This window comes from Pelophylax lessonae (genome assembly GCF_965119305.1).
Source record: "Pelophylax lessonae genome assembly, chromosome: 10".
Classification (NCBI taxonomy): Eukaryota; Metazoa; Chordata; class Amphibia; order Anura; family Ranidae; genus Pelophylax; species Pelophylax lessonae.
This window is the reverse complement of record NC_138777.1, coordinates 37,125,925-37,145,851: the sequence shown is the minus strand read 5'-3', so window position 1 is coordinate 37,145,851 and position 19,927 is coordinate 37,125,925.

The window sequence follows — 19,927 nt, the reverse complement described above, 5'->3', positions numbered from 1 at the left end:
ATATAACCTGGAATCTGCCTATATTATTGATACAAAACATATATGAGGCCATATCGCTTATACAGTATTGAATTTACTATACGTATGGGAGAGATGATCCAGAAATAATCCCTGAGGAGATTGGCACACAAGAGTTATCTGGCTAAAGGAATACCTAATTTACTTCATGCTGGTTACCCCTGTAGGGGTGTCGAGCTCTGGTGAGTGCGGGGGATACTGAGAGGGGAGCACTGGTTTCCTCACCCAGCACCTATTACCTGAATCACCTCGGAATTCACCCATTGAGCTTACCTTGAAGCCTCATCCACTATTTTATCACCTATGGACTTTTATTGCAATTTTTTTATAGAATATTATTTATATATATATATATTTTTTTTTTCTTTTTAAAGTGTATATTCCCCATTTTCACTTGCTGATTCATATTGGCACACCTGAGTTTTTGCTCTTAGATCACTTTACATTATATTTATTTATTTCAATCAGTTTATTTTTGCCAATTGGATTCCCACAGCACAGAGTCACTTTGCTCACTTTGCTTTTTTTCATATATTTATCCCAGTTTTCTGATATTACTGTATTTCAATTTGTCACATGCTGCTCACCTAGCACTTTATTTTAAATCTAATTTTTACATTTTAATAATATATATTTTACAGTCACTATCATTTTACTGTACTTATGCACTTATATTATTGACTGCTATTATTGTATTACCACCATGATTTAATGCCAACTGTATTTATTATATTTATTTATTTATTCATCATTATCTATTATATTTTTCCTTAGTGGTATAACACACACTATTATCACCACTATAAATATTTCCAATTTTTAAAGACCATTAGCCGAGCCACTGCTAGAATGTTCGCCACTAGGGGTCTTAATTGAGGTGGGTATTCGTTAAGATTGATGGATAGAATTGCGTGTTCTATATTTGCCTTTACCCAAACACCTGACACTTCCGCAAGCAGCCTAAACACTGAGTTCCAGTAGCTCTTGATGTGTAAGCAGGTCCAAAACATGTGGCATAAGGTTCCTAGGTGGCCACAACTTTTTTTTTTTTTTTTTTTTTACATTATTTATTTAATTTTTGAAAAATGGAGAGGGGTGCAGCCGCACCACACATCCATAAGCATAAAGGGGCATTCCCCACCAGTCACAATATAGAGTGATGACAAAATGAGCAGCCAAGGATAAATGGAGTATTCCCACTGCCGACTCAATATTTTAATCTTTGATTCATTGATTAAAAAGGCAGAGAAGAAAGGTCAATGTTTGTTAGATTTGATTGAGATATCGGGATACCGTGAGTTTTTCCTGCTAGCATTTTATTACAACTGAAATATACAAATTCTCCGACCCCTCCCCTGGAATTTCACTTGCAAGTTCTCATGGGCTGATTCTTATTGAAGGAAAATAAATAAATGAAATAAAATCATTTAGGCAGTTAGCCTAATCACAGTAATATGTTGTAGAACACGCGGGCGCGGGGCTGTCTGCTCCTGACATGCCGTCTGCCAGCGTGCTCTGATCTCTTGTGTAATAGATCACAGAAAGGGCAAGGCAGAGCAAAACATGACAAATGCAATATATGAAGATGGTTTGTTAGAGCAGAAATTCCATTTTTATTCCAGTATGAGGATTGTCTCATACAAACCTCAAACTGCTTAGAATGGTGACAGCAGAGTACAGGGCTACCAGCCCAAATAATACACGTTACACCTGCTAAACCAAAATCTCTAATAAGTTAAAGCGCAGTTTCACCCAAAAGTAGAACTTCCACTCATTTGCCCCCCCCCCCCCCTCCCCCGTGCCACATTTGGCACCTTTCAGGGGGGAGGGGGGAACGGGTACCTGTTTTGGACAGGTTTCTTTCCCCACTTCCGGGAGGCAGCACCGTCCTTCGGAAGTCCTGTCTGGTTTCTCCTACCCCCACTGCAGAGCCAATCAGAATGTGCAGCGCACTTCACGCATGCACAGTAGAGAGCCGGCTGTGGAACCAATAGGCTTCATTGTCAGTTTCCCTTACAGGCGGCAGCAGCACCCGGCAGCCGATCCGAAAATCGGCTGGGGTGCTGACATCGCGGGCTCCCTGGACAGGTAAGTGTCTATATATTAAAAGTCAGTAGCTACGGGATTTTTAGCTGCTGACTTTTAATTTTTTTTTTCCACAGATGGAACACCGCTTTAATCAGTTCTTGACCGGAAGGATTTGCCCCCTTAATGACCAGGCCATTTTTTGCGATCTGGCACTGCGTTATTTTAACAGAAAATTGCGCGGTCGTGCAACACTGTGCCGAAATAAAATTGATGTCCTTTTTTTTTTCACAAATAGAGCTTTCTTTTGGTGATGCAGCACAGAAGGTTTTTTTTTTTCTATGCATTAAGGTAAAAAGCCCAAAGGCTTTACAACCACTTTAAAACTTACCCTACACTATCCAGAAATTTTGAGTTTAGATTTACAGTACTTTACTCTACACATAGGCATCTGATCCAAACTCGATTCACCCTTCCTCCAGTTTTTCTACTGTCAGAACATTATTCCCTCAGAAGCTGCTACATGAAATTCTTTGCCAATGAAAAATAGTATGGTAAGCTCTGAAGAGAATAATATGTCACCTTCCCCACATTTTATATTCCTTCACACCGGTACACTGTGCTGTCTGCTATATCGAGCCCTGGCTAAAAATGGAAGTTATGGAACAAGTACAGCTGTGTGCAAATATATACTTTAACCTAACCAATCAGGCGCTGTCGTTTTCTAAACAACATTAGAGAGAAGACATTTAAAGGGATTCTTCACTTTTAAAACAGAAGGTGGAAAATCTGCAACCCCCCCCCCTATTCAAGAAAAGAAAGACTAGGGATCACAGCTGGGGTTGAGCTTCACAGGTCACCTAGACCAGTTGCAATACTAATAATCCGTTCATTGACCCACAATGAACTATCAGTAAAGCAGAATACAATTATGCCCTTCCCATATGGTCCCAGTGGTTGCTTATGTGATCTGATGTGAAGTAGAAGGCAAATGGCGTGCTTTACCATGCTGAGCTTTTTTGTTTGTTTATTGCAGAGGGCAGTGGAATGGGGTTGCCAAGCAGGTGAATAGGGAGTACAGCAGGGAAAGACCACAGTCCAAGATTTGCACCATCTAAAGCATGGGAGCTCAACCTGTGGCCAGGGGCTGACTGGCAACTTTCGGCCCAGGGGGCAAGTACAAACCAGAGGCCCATGGTGCAGTGACTCAGCCTCCCTCCCACTCCCCCTCTTCCCGGTCTTCTCCTGACCCCCATTCCAGGCCGAAGCTCCGCTCCAGGTACTCTCTGCTCACCGGCCGAATCCAGGTTCCTGACCTGGCCAGCAGGGGGCGGATAGGGGGAGCTGGGACAGCTCCTTTTGGGCTAGCTAGGGGCTAGGGAAGGAGAGTCTCCAGTGGGGAATGGAACAGGACTCTGCTCAGACACAATTTACACCATCCATGCCTGGGGGAGGTCTGCGCTCTGTCCTTGTCTTCATCCCGCACTCAGTAGGTCAGCAGTGGGGACTTTTAACTTCTCTTCACCTGGAATCCTTTAGGCAAGTCTGTGGCAGAAGCAGTGCAGCCTTTTTACGGGGCATCAGAGCAGACCAGGGGGCAATTGCCCCCTGCCCCCTGGCCCAGTCCTCCCCTGCCTGTGGCCCTCCAGTTTTTGCAGGACTACAAGTCCCATGAGGACTTGTAGTTCTGCAAAAACAAGGCTGAGAGTTGCAAGCATGACTCCCATAGGCAGCAGCATGATGGGATTAGTAGTTGGTAATTGGTGTGACATATATGGTCATCATCTGTAGTGTATAAAAGTATGAAAAAATGGGGGAGAAAATATGACTGTACAGGCCAGGGGAAGGAGCAAACATTATTTTCGTAAAAATTTCCATACTTTATTTAGATATCAAACATTTAAATACATTTATGCCAACGCACCTATTTGCATTTAAAAACACAAAAGTAACCTAGAGCAGTTTCCTGCATGTGGTGATATAGCCAGAGAATGAGCACTACTATATATTGGGTCCTCACGTGCTGACGCGTTTCGTCAATTGCTTCATCAGGGCTATAAAGACAACTCATTTATGGAAGTGAATAGTATCATTGACAACCATGTTTAGTTACATGTAACAATTGTACATTCAACAATATTATCTATTGCGACCATAAAAAAAGACACATCGGAACCCACCTCAAATAACTACACCCGCACACAATCTCCCTGGGTGGGCGCCGGGGCAATAAGGAAGCGTCAACCAAGGGAAATTAACCTTGTAACATTTACAGAGGGATAGTAACCATGTATCTATAGTATAACATATGTATTACCTCTCTATTAGTAACTGTATAGATCTAATGGGTAGGACACTTACTATGCAACAACTCCCCCAAGATACCATCTATTCAATCGGGGTCCAAAGTAATCCCACTTAGACAGAAGTGCGTGAATCAGCATAAGGGTGAGAATGCGGGATATAATATATTTATTAAGAAATAAAAAGCAAAAAACATAAGGATATATAGCATGTGGATAGTATCCATGTTCATATTCTTCAAAGTTATATTTTATTTACTCAATTTAATCAATCAAGTTTACCTTAAAATCTGTCTGTATCCCCACCCATATAGTAGATTAATAAGCCTCATATAGATGGCCAAAGGATGCTAGACCTTCCTACAGAGGAAATACACGTGTCTCAGGATCTCCCATATAATCTACAGATTGCATTTTTTTTTTTTTGCAAAACATACATGTAACTCATTAATAGGAATCCCGGGGACTATCCAGGCAATGGCAGAGAACATCAGGTCACAATGTAGGCCAGTAGATAGCAAACAAGGATGTCAGGCACTAAGGGAAATGAATAAAACCATGAGTTCCACAAAAGCTGGAGGGCCACAGGTTGAGTACCTATGATCTTAAGTCTTGATACCATCCCCAGTTGCTGCTTGGCCAAAGCCTCCATCACTAATCAGATTCTAAACAGTTTTATTTACAAATGTTTTTATTGGAAGATAAAGTTACAAACAGGATATGATACATGAACGTACATTTTGACAATAAGCAGGGAGAGTCAATTCCCAAAATACATTAGAAAATTGGATGGAAAGCAGGAGAACAGTAACCTACGGAAGATTCTAAGCAGTTTTGAGGTTACCACCCAGATGCCTCACTTTCTTTGATGTTACACAGACCAGTCTCAGAAATCCATAGCGTTTCAGTGCTGACACTTACAAGATTTTTGATTACTCACCTGAACCTGCATGCAGCACAAAGAGTCTAAACTTCTGATTTACTACTTTTTCCAGGCCAGTGGCTCAAAACTCTGGAGCTTGTAAGCAGTGAACTTTTGGTGCCAATACCAACATACTGTGAATTACATCTTTTATAAATTGTTTTCTGGTTATAATAGTTCTAACTTTGAATAGGATTTTGTGAGTGTGTATCAGATGACCAAATTTCTACAAAACGAATCTGTATATAGTAGCCACAACCCATTCCCTTTAAGGGGCTTATATCATCATCATCCCTGCTACTTCAACAGACATGTATTAAGAAAATATCATTTTGGGACCTAAAAGGGTACACAAAAATGTCCTGGAGTCCCCAGCATCCCCTCTTTGGTATTGGGGGGGGGGGGGGATAGTGCCTTCATTAGTGGTGTTATTGGGAGGAATAATGTCCCATCGTTGGTATCAGTGGAAGGAATAGTGCCCCATCATTGGTGTCAGTGGGAGGAATAATGTCCCATCGTTGGTGTCAGTTGGAGTAATAGCGACCCATCGTTGGTGTGAGTGGGAGGAATAGTAGCCCATCATTGGTGTCAGAGGGAGGAATAATTCCCCTTCATTTGTGTCAGAGGGAGGAATAGTGCCCCATCATTGGTATCAGTGGAAGGAAGTGTCCCATCATTGGTATCAGTGGGAGGAATAGTGCCCCATCATTGGTATCAGTGGGAGGAATAGTGCCCCATCATTGGTATCAGTGGGAGGAATAGTGCCCCATCATTGGTATCAGCGGGAGGAATAGTGCCCCATCATTGGTATCAGCGGGAGGAATAGTGCCCCATCATTGGTATCAGTGGGAGGAATAGTGCCTCATCATTGGTGTCAGTGGGAGGGATAGTGTCCCATCATTGGTATCAGTGGGAGGAATAGTGCTCCATCATTGGTGTCAGTGGGAGGAATAGTGCCCCATCATTGGTGTCAGTGGGAGGAATAGTGTCCCATCATTGGTATCAGTGGGAGGAATAGTGCCCCATCATTGGTATCAGTGGGAGGAATAGTGCCCCATCATTGGTATCAGTGGGAGGAATAGTGCCCCATCATTGGTATCAGTGGGAGGAATAGTGCCCCATCATTGGTATCAGTGGGAGGAATAGTGCCCCATCATTGATATCAGTGGAAGGAAGTGTCCCATTATTGGTATCAGTGGAAGGAATAATGCCCCCAGTCGACCGCCCACCGTAGTATTACTGCGGCAGGGCGGCTCGGCTGCACAAAATCACGCAGTTTTAAGACACAGCGGAAGGCGCTCACCGCCTTACTCCCGCGATTGTCAGATAAACCGACAAAAGACCCGCCAGCTTATGTAAACAAAGCAGGCGAGTCTTCTGTCAGACAGGCAGGGAGAGATCAGAAGTTTCAGCTAAGCTAAAACTTCGATCTCTCTGTGCCTATCACAGAACCCTTCCCCCACACAGTTAGTAAGCATATTTAGGTACACATTAAACCCTTTGATCACCCCCAGAATTAACCCCTTCCCTGCCAGGATCATTTATACAGTAACAGTGCATCATATTTAGCGCTGATTACTGTAATAATGTCACTGGTCCCCAAAAAGTGTCAAAAATGTCAGAGGCCCGATCTGTCCGCCACAGTCCCACTAAAAAATGATCCCCACCATTACAAATAAAAACAAAAAATAAATAAAAATTCCAAAAATCTATCCCGTAGCTTGTAAACGCTATAACTTTTGCGGAAACCAATTAAAATACACTTTTTGGGTTTTTTTTTTACCAAAGATATGTAGCAGAATACAAATTGGCCTAAACTGATAAAAAAAAAATGATTTTTAAAAAACTTTTATTGGGAATGTTTTATAGCAGAAAGTAAAAAATATGGTGTTTTTTTCAAAATTGTCGCTCTTTTTTTGTTTATAGTGCAAAATCTAAAAACCGCAGAGGTGATCAAATACCACTATAAGAAAGCTCTATTTATGGGGAAAAAAAGAACATCAATTGTATTTGGGTACAGTGTCGTATGACTGCGCATTTTTTTGGTTAAAATAACGCAGTGCCGAATCGCAAAGAATGGCCTGGTCATTAAGGGGGTAAAACCTTCAGAATCTGAAGTGGTTAAATGATGCACTTCCCAGTGAAAATGTGATCAAATGAACAGTCCACTCCAAATGTGACAAAGAGTGTCAAATCGGATCCTCCATAGTGAATTACACCTTCACCTCAGCACCCTATGTGAATGGGTCCTCACCTCAGCTCCAGTGACCCAGCAGTTAAGCTCGGTCTCACAGCGCGGTGCACCCTTTTAGGATCACCCTTCTCGGGGCCAGAGACAGTTGATCAATCCCCTCAGATGAGGGTCCCATCCTGGACAGACTCCTCTTATAGCGATCAATTGATGTGCCAAAAAAAGAAGGAACTCCAATAGTGCTTATAACTTTTAAAAAAACTTCAGTTTATTCAAATAAAATTGTACTCACACTCTCCAGGTGCTAGAGTGCACCAGACTTGAAAAGCCTCTGACAATAGTATGTGATGTGTGATGGCAACGGGGTAGGAGTATTAATTCTCTCTGTATGCTATTCCTCTTTTGAGCATCAGCAGCTACCGTCCGGGCCCCTCCCCTGACGACACAAGGACACGTGTCTTCATCAGGGGGATATGGGATATATCGGGGAGCATCGATCGTTTCAAAAAACTTTTAGATGGGCACCTTAAAGACCACAACATACAGGGGTATACAATGTACGGTTAATAGTACACACACATCATAGGTTGAACTGGATGGACTGATGTCTTTTTTCAACCTCACTATGTAAATATGTAACTATGTAACTCTACTTGTCGTGTACTGGAGTGTATACGCTGCCGGTGTTCTGTGAAAATAGCAACTCGTTGAAATCTCCAATTATTGCTGCTGTACAGTCCACGGAAGTGTACTGGAAGACTACCCTATCGTCAGGGCCGTCTTTAATATTGATTGGGCCCTGGGCAAAAATTTTCTTGGGCCCCCCCACCCCACCTCCGTTCTTGGGACTACATAAAAATAGCAGGTAGACTCAAAACCAGTTTACTGCAGCAGATCATGCAGTGATTACATTTGGTTGCCAGAGGTTACAGTCTATCCTTACTGCTCACAGACTGGTTGCTAGAGGTTACAATACATAATTTCTGCTTGCCAATTGGTTGCTAAAGGTTACTGCACATTATTGCTGTTCACTGATTGGTTGCCAGAGATTACAGCAGATCACTACTGTCCACTGATTATTGATTGCTACAGCTAATTGCACAATATTACCACTGACCTAGCAGCGGAGCAATCCCAAATAATTGCGCAAGTAAAGCGGCACATTAATACACCTACTACAGGAGAGGGTCAGAGATTGCAAATGTACTACAGGAGAGCCTCAGAGACTCCAGACATACTACAGAAGATGGTCAGAGACTGCAGACATACTACAGGAGACAGTCAGGGACTGCAGATATGGTACAGGCGACGGTCAGAGACTGCGGACATGGTACAGGAGAGGGTCAGAGGCTGCGGACATGGTACAATAGAGGGTCAGAGGCTGCGGACATGGTACAGGAGGGGGGTCAGAGGCTGCAGACATGGTACAGGAGGGGGGTCAGAGGCTGCGGACATGGTACAGGAGGGGGGTCAGAGGCTGCGCACATGGTACAGGAGGGGGGGTCAGAGGCTGCGCACATGGTACAGGAGGGGGGTTAGAGAATGCGCACATGGTACAGGAGGGGGGTTAGAGAATGCGGACATGGTACAGGAGAGGGGTCAGAGGCTGTGGACATGGTACAGGAGGGGGGTCAGAGGCTGCGGACATGGTACAGGAGGGGGGTCAGAGGCTGCGGACATGGTACAGGAGAGGGTCAGAGGCTGCACACATGGTACAGGAGGGGGGTCAGAGGCTGCGGACATGATACAGAAGATGGTCAGAGAAGAAGGTCAGAGACTGCAGACATAGTACAGGAGATGGCCAGAGACTGCAGACATGGTAGAGGAGATGGTCAGAGATTGCAGACATGGTTGATTCAAGAGATGGTCAGGGACTGAGTTTACAGCTGAACCCGGTGTAAGTGTATAGTATCGCAGGGCTGCTCCACTCGATTTAAACCAGCTGTGCAGGATCAAGTCAGTATGTGCAGGGAGGTTCTTAAGGAGCAGCGCCCTGTCACTTGTGCTTCTGTGCTACAAGTGACAGAAAATAGCAGTGATAGTGGACCTGCTTTGGGCCCCTCAAAGATTGGGCCCTGGGCAGTTGCCCCGGTTTGCCCCTTGGTAAAGACGGCCCTGCCTATCGTGCAGCCACACCAGCCTTAGGCCCTTGATAAGGGGTGACACTCGAAGAGCTTCAGCCACAGGTTCCATGTCAATGGCAAAAAAGGGTGGGGAAAGAGGGCAACCTTGTCGGGTACCCGGAAACAGTTGAAATGAAGTTGGAGATTTTGGCGAGTTGGAGTTTTTCGGCAGAACACCGTCCTTCTAGAGAAAAGAAAAGATCAGGTGAAGGCATTGTCAGGCAAAGTATCGATCTCTGTGACAGGTAATAAATACCTGGAAATGTTACATACACACATTTACTGTGCATACACTCTTAACATAAATAGATGTGCCTGATGCCAGGTCCACTTGAAGTCTTTCAAAGAGTTAATGATGTCAGCTGTTCTGTAAATCCTTATCTGACTTATTTCATGTGGCAGATCTACTCTGCATCTGTGACATGCCTCCAGGCTCTGCTCGATTCTCAGATCATGACAATACACGTAGTTACGCATCTTCCACAACGTAATTTCTCTCTACTGTGTCCAGTGAGGGGCAATGAACTGAGAGGGAGAACATCTACAGGACAGAAGCCTGTCCTTGGTGCACCACTCAAGACTTCTCCAGTCTATATAAGGGTCAGAACTCTTGACTATGCCGCATGTTTTATCCAGCAGACAGCTAAGCAAATGAGTACTCCTCATGCTACGCTCACCATAATTACACGCTCAGCAGTACGTGAGTAATAACCAAACACACAGAACGGTTATAGCACAATAAGACGGAAAGGCTTCTCTGATCATTCAGTACGTCTGGTCAAAGTGTTCATCTGTTACAAAACAAACTAAAATATATTGATGTAATCAATGAACTGTATAAGCAGACCTGAAGTATATCCTCAAAGGGCCAGTGAACCTGAGCAAGCCCAGCTACAAGCCTATGTATTCACAAATATAGAACAATAAAGGAGTTGCCAGCCATTTTGGAATTAGGGGTTATTAAATATGGCATTTCAATCCTTGAAACTTGTTGAGATTTGGTCCAGGTAGCCGCTCCTTGTGTGTTTTTTTTTTCTTCTCTTTTTCTTTCTCTATTAATAGGGTTAAAGGTTGATACTATATGGGGTTGGGAAGGTAACCAAGGTTTTTTTTTTTTGACTATTATGTCCTACTTTGGTTACTTTGTATGGATATTGTTGTATCACGGGCACTCCGGGGGGTGGACCCTCTTGGCCATACTGAGAGACTGGAGAGGGAATACCCCCCTGTCTACCTGCTTTTGAGCCCCTGGGATTAAGATTATGTTCTGCAACGAATTACTTGTAATTGATGTTGCAAATCCCAATTGTGCTTATTTTGAATGTTTTTGTAATGTAAGACTATCCTTTGCTGTTTAAAATCAATAAAAATTATTGGAAACTAAATATGGCATTTCAGTTTTAATTCCCAAGCTAGCTGTGATTCTTTAAAACCAGTCAGTTTTAGTCTCTTGCAAACATGGCAGCTTATAGTGGTTCTAAAGCCTAGAGGCTTTTCACCCTAATGCATTCAATGCATTAAGGTTAAAAACCTTCTGTGCTGGAGCTCCCCCCCCCTCATTTTCCTTACCCGAGACCATCTGATCCAGCAATGTGCATAAGCACTGCGACTCCCGCAGCTGTCTCTATCCTCATTGGACAGATTGATAGCAGTAGGAGTGATTGTCTCCCCCTGCTGTCAATCAAACCCGGTGACATGGGGGCGGGGCCAAGTCCCACTGTCTGTGTCAATGGACTCAGCAGTGGGACTCGGGAGCAAGCATGCACAGGTGTCTAATGAAGAGCAGGGCCCTGGAGTGCCGGTGTAACGTGAGAATTACCTACCCCGTGAGAAAAACCTACCCTCGTCACTTCCGGCCAGGAACAACTGAGCAGCGCAGTTGTGCGCATGCTCACAGCCCCGGATACCTAATGGAACAACTGAGGAGCCGACTAGTGCGCATGCGCACTAGTATGAAAATATCACGGTGTACCGTGAACAAAACCTACCCACGCGGCGGTTACATAAAACAGCTGTGCTGCCATAGGAGTCATCTCCGCTCCTGTCCCTTCCCTGATCTGGGCTAGTAAATATAAAAGCAGCTCTCGGCTCCGTGATTTATGTTTTCATACACCCGCCGCCGCTTTAATATTTACTTGCCGAGAGCAGGGAAGTGACAGGGACAGGAGCGGAGATGACTCGTATTGCAGCACAGTTGTTTTAATGTAACCGCTGCATTACATACAGTGCCGTGAACCGGAAGTGACGAGGGGTAGGTTTTTCTCACGGGTAGGTAATTCTCACGGAACACCGGCAGGGGAATCCCAGAAGAGGATTAGTTCTGCTCTTTGCAAAACCATTACACAGAGCAGGTACGTATAGACATATTTTTTATTTACGAGGGTTCAGTAACACTTTCAGTTGGAGTACAGGTCTTCCCAGATATCCTAGCCCAGGGGTAAGCAACCTTGACTCTCCGGCAATAGTGAAACTACAAGTTCTATCCTGTACAAACACGTGACAACCACCCCAACCTATAACAACTGGCCTTTGCAACAAGGTTTACACGGAAGGGCAATGCACATCCCAAACCAAAAAAAAAAGATTTCCTAGCTCACTTACCAGCCAGCCTGCAAAACAACTGAATTTCCCTGTCTTAAAATAGGTTGAATATCTGGCACACAGACAAGTGGATGGTTTGAATCAAAGTAAAAGAAGTCCTTAGTATTAGCAGGAAATGTCCAATAATCCAGTATTATAGCATATTATTATTAAAAATTAATAGGCAGCAGCCTTCCCAAGAGTGTGTCCAAGGAACTCTGTAAGAAATGACAGAAAAGAAAGGGGGGGCACCCCTAAGTAGTAGTAGTTCCATGGTCACGGATATCACGCATGTGCATATAAACTATAATCCTCCTTGGACCAGCAGGCCTGTAGAAGGAGCTGTGAGCTCTGAGTGCATAGCCTGCACTGCCATCACGTCCTCTATCATGATCCCAGTCTCCGCCTTCTCCAGTGGCGTCATTTCCGCCCATGCAGTCCACGCCGGGTTGCATGGAATTCCTGACGCCCCCAGGCATTCCAGCTCCCGTGCTTACAGCCATCCGCATCGCCAGACAAGCCTGCAGGACAGCGTAAGCCAGGGCAGATGACACATTTGTAAAAGCGTTTTTTTGCCTTATATCTTGTTTTTAATCCATTGTAATAAATAAATACTCATGTTTTAATACTACATTTAGGTGCGTCCCATTGCCCGTGCTTTCTTTTCTGGAATTGCCCTCTGTCTAATAGTTTATGTTAAAAACAGAGGGTTTTGTTTGCACATCTATGCATAAGCCACAGTGCCCATGCCAAGAGACCTCTGTATATACTGCAGTCCTTACTCAATTTCCAGAGCCTCCATAGTAGGAGCACATATAAAAGAATGGATATATTAAAGGAAGGTGTGTCTGGTGGGAGCCCATCCCTCCTTAAAGGCACAGGGGGGGGGGGGCATGTGACACCCACCAAGAGCCCAATGGCATCCCATGCGTCCTTGTACAAGATCCATCCTACCTCTGCCATTAGCAGTCATGCATTGTGACGGTCATTCTTGCAATACCCCATGTGACTTGTAGTTTGACCACAACTGGAGTGCTGAGGTTGCTGACCCCTGTCTTAGGTCCATGCTCAAGTGTATGGCTCTCTGGTTCTCCAGAAGGTCTCTACAGAGCCTGCATTGGAATTAAAGACGTTCCCTGTGATGCAGATTCTCATCTTTGGCAAGATATGTATCCCAAAGGTGATTATGTAATTTTAGAAAAGGTACTCCCTCTATTTTAGCAGCCGTTTCTACAAAGAACTAGCAGATCACCAAAATCCTGGTTTTCGGTGCATTTCTCAGCAGAGGGCTTTCAATGATGAAAACAGGTGAGAGTCTGTCCCCCATGTTCTGTGTACTGTGGGAGACCAGGTATAATGAATGCAGGCTCCTGGGGAGACCAGATACAGTGACTGCAGGATCCTGGGGAGACCAGATATAGTGACTGCAGGCTCCTGGGGAGACCAGATATAGTGACTGCAGGCTCCTGGGGAGACCAGATATAGTGACTGCAGGCTCCTGGGTTTACTAACACTTTAATGGTCCTGAAATCTATTTTTTAATAAATATTTTATTGTGTTTTTTTGCCTCCTTGGCAACCAACATTGCATGCAGAAATGTTCCTATACGTTGCCATGGTAGCATCATGGCAAATATTTTTACAGCATGTCAGTTTTGGAAGGCAGTACCACCGTCAAACACGCCCATTCAAGTGAATGGGATTGCACCACAACAATGCCGTATGCATGCAGTGGGATTCCTGCCCCCCCCCCCCATCAAATTGCCTGTCAACCAGTTCTGGAAAGCAATCCACCACGATCTTTTTCAAAACTGTAAAAAAAAAAAGGCCATTTGTCAAAGCAAAAAGAAATATATTTTGTACTTCTGTGCAATAGATGAACATTTTCCCATGTTGTATCCCTTTAAACATGCTGCAAGTAATGAAAAATATTTGTTGATGTGGCAGGAATAGAGTGTGATCCTACCTTACTCTGACATGACAACGCGCTGTATTTTTGGCTTTGAATACCAATACGTGGTGGTGTCAGCTCTGCCTACTTTATTTCTGATGGATTAAAAAGAACACCTCTCTACAGGCAGAGAGCACAGGAATTCATCAGCTCACAAGAGATCTGCTGAAGTCAAAGTCAAATATTACAAAACACTGACTTCTATTGAAGTCCTTTAAGTAAAGCCCGAAAACAAATGCAGCCCACCTAATAAAACACTTCCCTTTCTCCCCACTGCCATGATCTTCACTGTGTGGTCCTGGTGCCACACAGTCCTTGCAAAGGATAACATTCCAGCCAAGTCTTCTTCCTACTGCATGCTGCAGCCCAATTCATTCCTTTGGATGAGCCGCCGTCCAATAGATGGCTGCAATGAGTACGGAAGGTATTTGTACTATATAGCCAATTAAGGATTGCCCTATAGCAGATATAGTGCTACAGTGCAGCCCTCCTGTGCAGAATCACGTGTGTGTGATTCTGCACTTTCACCTAGGGGGGGCCGCTTCTGCTGAAGCGGATCTGCAGGCACCAGGCAATGGATGCCTCTCCTGCCAATTATCAGGCAGAGACACAGAATGGAGCTCTGCCTATGTAAACAAGGCAGATCTCCATTCTGACAGGGGGAAGTTATGTATTTTGTGTCCCTGCAAAGCATGGGATAAAATCCATCTCTTCTCTTAGCAAAAACAGCACATAGTTCACATAAAAACACTGGCTAGGCACACAGTTAACCCTTTGATCACCCTAGATGTTTAACCCCTTCCCAGCCAGTGTCATTGGTACAGTGACCGTGCATATTTTAGCACTGAGCTCTGTATCGGTATCACTGGTTTCCACAAAATGTCAAAAGTCTCAGTTGGTGTCTGATTTTCAGCTATAAGTTGCTGATCCTTAGATCATTACTAGTATACAAAAAAAAAAAAAAAAAAAATCCAATATATATATATATATATATATATATATATATATATATATACACACACACACACACACAAACACACCATAGTTTGTAGATGCTATAACTTTTGCGCAAACTGAATAATATGCAGTAACTCACAAAAGTGAGTACACCCCTCATATTTTTGTAAATATTTTATTATATCTTTTCATGTGACAACACTGAAGAAATTACTTTGCTACAATGTAAAGTAGTGAGTGTACAGCTTGTATAACCGGGTAAATTTGCTGTCCCCTCAAAATAACTCAACACAGCCATTACTGTCTAAAACGGTAGCAACAAAAGTGAGTACACCCTTAAGTGAAAATGTCCAAATTGGGCCCAACTAGCCATTTTCCCTCCCCGGTGTCATGTGACTCATTAGTGTTACAAGGTCTCAGGTGTGAATGGGGAGCAGGCGTGTCAAATTTGGGGTCATCGCTCTCACTCTCATACTGGTCATGGGAAGTTCAACATGGCACCTCATGGCAAAGAACTCTCTGAGGATCTGAAAAAAAGAATTGTTGCTCTACATAAAGATGGCCTAGGCTATAAGAAGATTACCAAGACCTTGAAACTGAGCTGCAGCACGGTGGCCAAGAATATACAGTGGTTTAGCAGAACGGGATCCACTCAGAAAAGGCTGTGCCATGGTCGACCAATGAAGATGAGTGCAAGTGCTCAGCGTCAAATATAGAGGTTGTCTTTGGAAAATAGACATATGAGTGCTGCCAGCATTGCTGCAGAGGTTGAAGGGGTGGGTGGTCAGCCTGTCAGTGCTCAGACCATACACAGCACACTGCATCAAATTGGTCTGCATGGATGTCATCCCAGAAGGAAGCTTCTTCTAAAGATGATGCACAAGAAACCCCACAGTTTGCTAAAGACCAGCAGACTAAGGACATGGATTACTGGAACCCTCTCCTGTGGTCTGATGAGACCAAGATAAACCTATTTAGTTCAGATGGTGTCACGCGTGTGTGGCAGCAACCAGGTGAGGAGTACAAAGACAAGTGTGTCTTGCCCACAGTCAAGCATGGTGGTAGGAGTGTCATGGTCTGGGGCTGCATGAGTGCTCCCGGCACTGGGGAGCTGAGACACCTGAGACCTTGTATCACTAATGAATCACATGACACCGGGAAGGGAAAATGGGGCTCAATTTTGACATTTTCACTTAGGGGTGTACTCACTTTTGTTGCCAGCGGTTTAGACTATAATGGCTGTGTGTTGAGTTATGAGGGGACAGCAAATTTACACTGTTATACAAGCTGTACACTCACTACTTTACATTGTAGCAAAGTGTCATTTCTTCAGTGTTGTCACAATAAAAGATATAATAAAATATTTACAAAAATGTGAGGAGTGTACTCACTTTTGTTCGATAAACAAAAAGTAACCCAGTGCCGTGTCGCAAAACATGACCTGGTAATGAAGGGGGGTAAATCTTCTGGAGGTCAAGTGGTTCAAAATACATTTAAAATATGTTTCATGATTTTTATATTCGTACAGCACATAACTGCATTCCTTAGTATTTTTTTTAAAAAAAATTTTTTCCTACTTAATGGTGTCACCACGCCAGAGGGGTGACACCATTAAGTAGGAAAGGATATCTGATCGCGATTAGGCCACCCCCATCCATGCCAGCGCACAGATCGACACCGACTGCGTCATTTACAGGGGCCAGTTTGGGGTCACCGCCCCTCTGCACTTTGTCACTGTCTAGGTTTCCCCAAGTGTTAGCCTCTGCCCACACACTCTCCTCTATACCTTCCCGGCCCAGCTAGTGAGATGTGACCCCCTCCCCCGTCTTGTGTGACGGAGGAATGCAGTGGCCGGGGGGAGACCCTGGGATCCGATGGAAGCAGCACATCATCCTCCGCCAGGACCGGATACAGCATGCCGTCTTCCGGGTCCTAGTCCTAGTCCTGTCCTGTGAGTACCAAACCCATACTCCCCCCCCCCCCCCCAGTACTTCCCCCCGTTACCCCAAGAGGACTGTCCGGGCCTGACAGACAGAGCCTGACACTGGAATACTTATCGAGAGAATACCGAGTACTTCCCAATAAGTCACAGGGACTATACTAGAGTACTTATTCTAGAGTACTTAACAGATAAGTAAGTACTCCAGTATAGCCCTATCATTAACTGGGACTATGCTAGAGTATTTGCCCATCAGATACTAGGACTATAGTGGAAACTGGGGGTGACACCAACCCAAGTGACATTACTGGCCAAGCTTAAATTATATCTATAGCTAAACCTTTATTTTGTATATTTGGCTAGTGTGAGGAAAGGTTACAACCTCTACATGTTTTTGCTGCTATGGACATGCCAGGGAAATGCATCCCCCTATTTGTTCTGCTGATAGAAAAATATGGGAAATCTAAAACTCAGCAGCGGAGGGAAAAATGTCTCAATGGAGATACTAGTTCTGGTGACGGAAGGGATTTCTCCACACTTTGTAGAAATATCCCTTCACTTCCTGCTGCGTCTCTGAGACAGTGTAGGAAAATCTTCCCAAATCAAAAAAACCCTACAAAGATTTTACCCATTTCCTCCTCCGAAATAAAAAAGGTTTTATTTTCATATACTTTAAAGAACTCCCAGAATGGGATTATTTTGCACACTAACTACAGGCCAGCTTGGTTCAAACTAATTATGCAGATGCCACCTCCGTGTGGCCAATGGTCAATCAGTAATTTATTGTTGTGGTCTATGCTACATATAGGAAGCGGCAGTGGAGATCCAAGATGTCATCCACTCACCTCTCCACCTCAGTCAGAGAAAGCCTTGTATTAACTGAAAAAAAAAAAAAATACAAGTTTTCTTGTAAGTGGTGGAGGAGCCAAAGTAAGGCTCTTTATTTAATACACAGAGGGGAAATTGCGGGTGCACACACTAAAGAGGACCCTGCTTCTGTATGTAGCATAGGCTACAACAGTAAAATTACTGTAGGCTTATTGGGATTTTTTTTTTATTGGATATGCTTTATAGCAGAAAGTAAAAAAATATTTTTTTTTGTTTAAAGCTGAAAAAATTATATACAGCAGAGGTGATCAAATACCACCAAAAGAAAGCTCTAATTGTGGGGAAAAAATAACACAAATTTTATTTGGGTACAGAGGTGCATGACCACGTTAAAGTAACGCAGTGCCGTGTCGCAAAACATGACCTGGTAATGAAGGGGGGTAAATCTTCTTGGAGGTCAAGTGGTTCAAAATACATTTAAAATATGTTTCATGATTTTTATATTCGTACAGCACATAACTGCATTCCTTAGTATTTTTTTTCTTTATATATGTGTGAAGTGTTCTCATGCTTTGTACTGCTTTAAACCCAATGTACATCTGTCTTCTTCTGTAATCAAAATATGAAAACACAAGACAATAACCGATTGGTATTATATTTTATTTATTGCACTTTGAAGCTTCCCTGCCACACACCAAGAAGCTGAAGAACAGTTTACCGAATCTCTTATTGGAGCTGATAAAATATCTTCTTTCTAGAAAAGAACCTCAGTTTACACTGATTCAAGTCTTAATCCTCAATAGATCCTCTAGAAGCAGTAAACTAAATATACAGTGAGAAACAATTTTTTTTTTTTTTTAGCAAATATAATATATAATCTCTTATTATAAGACAACCAAAATATACAGTATACAGCTTGCACGTTGCAGTGAAGGGTTTATGTACACAGTAGTGGCCAGTGCAAGATTTATCAGCAGCAAAATATGGAGGGCGGGCACGAAGGGTTAAAGGAGTGCAGAAGTGTCAGTCCATCCAAAACTGTCAAGTGTCAACCCGGTTGGATATCTCACCCACTGGCTTATATCTCCAGAAGAGACATTTTCTTGCCCAAGTTCCCAGCTCTACCCTAATCGGTAGTTGAGTGCAACTGGAAACTCAGGGACAGAGACATGCCAGACTCCCTGGAATACAAGAAGCTGGAAAGTAAAGCTGAACTCTAGTTAGAGGTTTTGGACCGAGAAGGAACCGTCATACCGTCAATGTCTTATTTAAAGTGCTGTGTCACCCTTTCTCTTCATTTCCAGTTAAAGGATGAGTTCACCATTGGGAACATGCTACACCTGTCTTTATGGTGGAACACAGGGGAGGACTGGGCCGGGGGGGGGGGGGGGGCAATTGCCCCCCGGGCAGCTCTGTTGCCCCATAAAAAGGCTGCACCGCTTCTGCCACAGACATGCCTAAAGGATTCCTGGTGAAGGGAAGTAAAAAGTCCCCGCCACTGACCTACTGAGTGTGGGATGAGGACAAGGACAGAAGACAAGAACAGAGCACAGGTCTCCCCCCCCCCCCCCCCAGCATGGATGGTGTAAACTATGTCTGAGCAGAGGCAGGTTCCATGCCCCACTGGAGACTCTCCTGCCCCGGCCAGCCCCAACCATGCTTTCCTAGCTCCCCCCAATCAGCCTCCGCTCTACTAGAGAGTACCTGGAGCGGAGCTTCAGCCTGGAATGGGGGTCAGGAGGAGGCCGGGAAAAGGAAGAGTGGGAGGGGGGCCGAGTCACTGCACCATGGTCTCTGGTTTGTACTTGCACCTTAGGCCGAAAGCTGCCAGTCAGCCCCTGGTGGAACATGCAACATGTTTCCACTCCTGAAGCTGCTGCCTCTAGTTACAACAGGCCACAGAGGATCTCCCCTGCACTGGTACTAGTTTAAAAAAAACGTGGCCGGCCACATCATTTATTCATTCATTCACAGAGTTCTGTGAATGGGAAACTACAAGTACCGACAGCCTCTGCAGCTGTCAGCTTGTAGTTCTAAATTAACTACCAGGGCTAGTAGCTCATTATATCTGTCAGTGTGAATCTGCTTGCC